This window comes from Piliocolobus tephrosceles, chromosome 5 (genome assembly GCF_002776525.5).
Source record: "Piliocolobus tephrosceles isolate RC106 chromosome 5, ASM277652v3, whole genome shotgun sequence".
Taxonomy (NCBI): domain Eukaryota; kingdom Metazoa; phylum Chordata; class Mammalia; order Primates; family Cercopithecidae; genus Piliocolobus; species Piliocolobus tephrosceles.
In genome coordinates, this window is record NC_045438.1 from 135,548,516 (window position 1) to 135,554,054 (window position 5,539).

General features: G+C 49.5%; 1 long non-coding RNA gene across 1 annotated transcript; it reads left to right on the forward strand.

Moving 5' to 3' along the window:
• The first annotated feature begins 772 nt into the window (after positions 1-772).
• On the forward strand, positions 773-2,352 carry LOC111542913. Its single transcript, XR_002731698.2, has 3 exons — positions 773-1,308; positions 1,509-1,627; positions 1,728-2,352. It is a non-coding gene; the product is annotated as an uncharacterized LOC111542913 (long non-coding RNA).
• Positions 2,353-5,539: the final 3,187 nt, after the last annotated feature.

Consider the following 5,539-nt stretch of genomic DNA (forward strand, 5'->3'; position numbering starts at 1 on the left):
CTCCCATTTCCTTTCTCCTTCCTGCTGAAGGCCTTAAGGTGGCCCCATCTCTAGAGTGACCTTTCCTTTCTGACTGCTTCCTGGGCTTATATCCCTTATGGCGGGTGTAACCTCTAACCTCTAGCTACTTCCAGGCCAGAGGAGGAAGGTGGCCTCTGGCTAAAGCAGATGCTGCAAGGGCTGAGAACCAGGCCGCGCAGCCCCAGACACTATCTCGAGGGCTCCCTTGGGACAAGCCCAAGCTGACTCTGGAATCCCTCCTCTGTAGCAGCTCCGTAGCTCCTCTGGTTGTGGCTGTCACAGTCCCTTGCTCGTGGGCTGCAGCAGCCAACCCACACCCACACCGTTGGGGCAGGGGTAGACCAGGCAGAATTCATCCATGTCATCTATTTGTTTGACTTGGAGCCTTCCTGCTGCCCATGCTTATACGCTTCGTTTGACCTTAGGCTCTAGACTGGAGAGACACAGTCTAAGAGGAGAGGTGCAGTTAAGGAAAAATGTAATTTGGGGATGTTTCCTGTCTCCTCCACCCCCACGGCCTAAACATTCCCTTCCCAGGTCCCTGGAGAGTGGTGGAAAGAAGGCGGATTCTACTCCCCGCTTAGGCCCTCCGGATGCGGGTCTAGACCGCCGGCGACGGGAGGTGTCTTCAGTGAGTCTGTAACTGCAGAGCACACCCGCTGCGGAGCGGAGGCTGCTGCGTCCTGAGGCTGAGAGCGGGTCCGGCTCCGGGCTCTCCTAATTGGCGGACGCGGGAGGTGGCGTGGTAAGGCAGAAAGGAGCAGGATCTCAGCTCTCGCCTTTTCAGGGTTCCGCCCCATATCTGAGAGCCGCTCTCTGATTGGCTTGGGAAACCGTGTCTCAGCGCTTTGGCCTAGCGACTTTGATGAAAGTGTTTGCGCCTGAGACCGAAGTGCAGAGGAGGGCGAGCACAGGCGGAGAGGATTGGAGAATCAGCGATTCCTGATTGGCCAGGCGTGTCTTGAGGGCGGGGCCAGAACTGCGTCCTTAAGTGACCTCGCACTTGCCCCGCTCACCCGCTCCGCATTATTCAGGGTTTACACCGCCTGACTCACTGCGCTATGCGTTCCCTCACACCTGCCGGATGCCAGGCGGCGGTGTGCCAGGCTCTGAGGGGCCGCGAGCTCACCCCAGACGCCAGCCCCGGGAATCCTCTGCTCCTCCACTTTCCCTTCCCGCTGCTGCTTTCTTGCCCACCCACTCCCAGGTGCCACTCTTGGGGCATCCAGATGTTCTGGCATTTGACCTGACTCCAGCCTAAGCGCGAGGACGGGAGAAAGGCCAAGGGTATGAGATTTGGGACAGGAGAGGCATTTAGCTACTCTGACAAAGAGCGTGGGTTCCCAAAGGGTCCCCAGATACCCCGCAGGGGAGACTGTCGAGACAGACGACTTTAGTCAACTAATGCTCGCATGCGAGGAGGGCTGTACAGGCAGCCACCACGGTTCTTCACAGCCTTCATTCTTTCCTTCCCCTGTCCGTCGCAGAACCCAAATCCTCAGAACTGACCGAAAAGCGCGTGTTGTTGAAGTCGCTGAGGGGCAGACGCGGAATGTGAGCCGTGGGGCGAAGGGACAGCTCCGGAGGCTCGAGATTCCGGAACCCGGTGGGCATTCAAGTGATACTGGAGCACGCAGTTTTCAGGGACATTAAGCTCGCCCCGGGGGTCCACTGGAACCTTCTGACCCAACGATCTCTCTGGACAGGGTGATCCAGAACAGACGATGAAGAGACAGACTAGCGTGAAAGGGAGCAGCGATCCCTACACTGACCTCCGGAGGGCAGCATGATCAAGGGAAGGAGCTGTTCACGCTCCGCTCAAACCCCCGCGCAGCCTCTGCGGCTTACTCCTGCTTCCCAAGGCGGCGAGGTTCCACCCCCACCACCGCCGGCCCCCGCCGCCCTCTTCGGGCTGAAGCTGCGGAGGGTCTTTTTCTTCAGCCCAAAATCCTCTGCTCTGTGGTTTAAGATTCCCAGGCTTAAACTCGTAACTGCTAGGGTCATCACTTCCCAAACTTCTCCCACACTTGTTTTGCTGATGACGGACACAGGGGCCTCACAGACTCAGAAGCATCTGGAATCATTCCGACGGACAGAACTGTGTCATTATCCTCTTTCCCCCTGCTAATCTCTGAGAACAGTGTCTGTATATGGCACAGGGGTCCCTAGTGTCATATAGAAGGACTTGGAGATGTCCTCATGGGCTGTAACGGCCCCCAGTGCTATTCAGGGATCTCTGTCCTTTAAAGAAATATCATTTCCCTTTATTTCTCTACCTTTGTGCCCTCACTTCGCCCTGAATTGTTTCCTTAAACTGGGCTTTCTAGGAAACGTTTACTTCGTGTTCAACAGCAAAGTCTCGGCATAAGGCGAGGGCGGCGGGGGACAGTGGGGCGGGAGATTGTTCGCTTTGGCATTAATTTCAGAGCTGCTGAACGTGGACAAAAGAGAGAAGGAACATTCTCCTTTCTTCCATTCCTGTAAATATGGACCTACCTACCCTCCACTTAAGAAGGGTGGCTTTTCTGATTTTAAGATATCAGGCAGCTGGGCGAGGTGGCTGACACCTGGGATCCCAGAACTTTGGGAGGCCGAGGCAGGAAGATCCCTTGAGGCCAGGAGTTCAAGACCAGCCTGGCCAACATTGCAAAAACCCATCTCTACTAAAAATACAAAAATTAGGCGGGCGTGGTGGTGCCTGCCTATAATCCCAGCTACTAGGGTGGCTGAGTCAGGAGAATCTCTTGGAGCCGGGAGGTGGAGGTTGTAATGAGCCGAGATGGCCACTGCACTCCAGCCTGGGTGACAGTGAGACTCTGTCTCAAGAAAATCAATAAAAATAAAAATAAAAATAAAATAAATAAATAATAATAAAAAGATATAAATTGACTGAGCTTTAAAATAGTCAGAGCCCCAGGGTGGTAGCTCATGCCTGTTATCCCTTTGGAAGGCAGAGGCCAGAGGATCTTGAGTGCAGGAGTTTGAGACTACTCTGGGCAACATAGGGAGACCCCATCTCTACAAAAAAAAAAAAAAAAAGCTAAGCATGGTGGCCCATGCCTCTGGTCCCAACTACTTGTGAGGCTGAGGCAGGAGGATTGCTTGAGAACAGGAGTTAGAGATTGCAGTGAGCTATGATTGCACTACTGCACTCCATCCTGGGTGACAGAGTGAGACCCTATCTCTTTTAAAAAAAAAATTTAAAAAGCAGACTTAGTGTGAAGATTCAAGAAAAGAAAGAGAAAGCAAGCAAAACTTTAAGGAGAGGAGAATCGAAATTGGCTGTCTTCATCCTGGACATAATGGACACACCAATTCGTGTTACATACTAGAGTTAACTGTTTTCAGAAGCAGTTGTCATTAAACCAACATAGTTATTGAAGCTCTACTCTGTGTTCTGTGATAGGCACTGTGGATTCAGCAGAGACTAAATCAAAGTCCTTGATCTCAGAGGACATATTTCATCTAATTGAATTCACGTATCAGCCTTATGAGGAGGTGTTCTTCCTGTTTCAGGTAAAGAGCTTGAATTTCAAATAATGAGCTCAAAACCATATAGGCACTCAGTGGCTGAAACTTCTGTGCCCACATTCAGCTTTTGTTCTATGACTCCAGGCTGGGAGTCATGGAGCTGAGGAGGCAGCCAGTTGTAGAGAAGCAACAGATTAATAAGTAATAGTAAATTATTGAAAGGATATTTACAGAACTGAAGGAAAAGCTGAACAGGCGGTCTTTGGAAAGGACAGAAGCCAGGATAGTTCCAGCGTCCAGGCAGCAGACACCAATAGTCAATGCTTCTACTTTGGGTCAAGAGAGAGAACTCCAATAGGCTTAGGGTGGGTCAGGTGCTCACACTCCTCTGAGGAAGGGGAGGGTCCCTTGAAGAATAGTACCATAGACTACCCAATGTTGGAGGATAATGGCCCCAACGCAAAAATGGGATCCTGCTACCAGACGAATGGGATACAGATGCCAGGTAGCAAAATCCAACAAATGTACACATGCCAAAATCCCAACTCCATCACTAAGAGCCACGCAATCTTCTGAATATCAATTAGATTAATTGACACTCTTTTTCCTCTTGCTACTGTGGTACATGCAGTAGTTACCTTTATTCTTCACTTTGTTTTCTCATAAGACTAACCAAGCAGTTTTTTAAAATAAAGAAATAAAAGCAAAATTGCTTATTGTCTTATTCTATTCATTGGCAAACTAGTAACATTAAATAAACTCCAGACAGAGCCGCTGGAGAAGAATCAAGTACAATTTAGTAGAAATAACACTGTATGTGTGAGGGTGAGTGTATATTTGTGTGATGGAAAAAACTTTCTCCTGCCCAAACTGCAAGTCATGACCATGCCCCTCTCAGCAGAAGTTTATCTTTTTGGAAGAAGTTTGGAAGAAGTTTATCTCATTTGGAAGAAGTTTATAAGAATGCAGCTTAAAAAAAATCATGTGATTTTGGAGCAAGGTCAAGCCTTTGCTATTGCTTCCACATTTTGTTTTATTTATTTGTTTACTTTTTAGTTTTTTGGGGGTTTTGTTTGTGTTTTTGAGACAAGGTCTCGCTCTGTTGCCAAGGCTGGAGTGCAGAGGCACCATCTCGGCTTACTGAAACCTCCGCCTCCCGGGTTCAAGCGATTCCCCTGGCTTAGCCTCCTGCATAGCTGGGATTCCTGGCACGCACCACCACATCCAGCTATTTTGTGTATTTTTAGTAGACACAGGGTTTTGCCATGTTGGCCGGGCTGGTCTCGAACTCCTGGTCTCATGTGATTCATCTGCCTTGGCCTCCCAAAGTGCTAGGATTATAGGCATGAGCCATTACATCCGGCTAGTTTTCAGTTTTTTGAGACAGAGTCTTGCTCAGCCCCCCAGGGCTGGAATGCAGTGGCATGATCACCGTTTACTGCAGCCTTGACCTCATGGACTTAAGCAATCCTCCCACCTCAGCCTCTGGGATAGCTGAGACTACAGTCACGTGCCACCACGCCTGGCTAATTTTTGTAGTTTTTGGTAAATGAGGTTTCACCATGTTGCCCAGGCTGGTCTTGAACTCCTGAGCTCAAGTGATCTCCTACCTTGGCTTCCCTAAGTGTTGGAATTACAGGCATGAGCCACTGCCCCAGCCTGTTTTATTAATTTAGTTAAAAATATATGAAAAGAGGCCCTGTGCAGTGGCTCACGCGTATAATCCCAGCACTTTGGGAGGCTGAGGTGGGTGGATCACCTGAGGTTTTGGAGTTCAAGACCAGCCTGTCCAACATGGAGAAACCCCATCTCTACTAAAAATATAAAAAATCAGTCAGGCATGGTGGTGCATGCCTGTAATCCCAGTTACTTGAGAGGCTGAGGCAGGAGAATCACCCTAACCCCGGGGAGGTTGTGGTGAGCTGAGATTGCACCATTGCACTCCAGCTTGGGCAACAAGAGTGAAACGCCATCTCAAAAAGAAAAGGAAAAAAAGAAAAAAAATATATATATTTATATATATATATATATATATATATACACACAC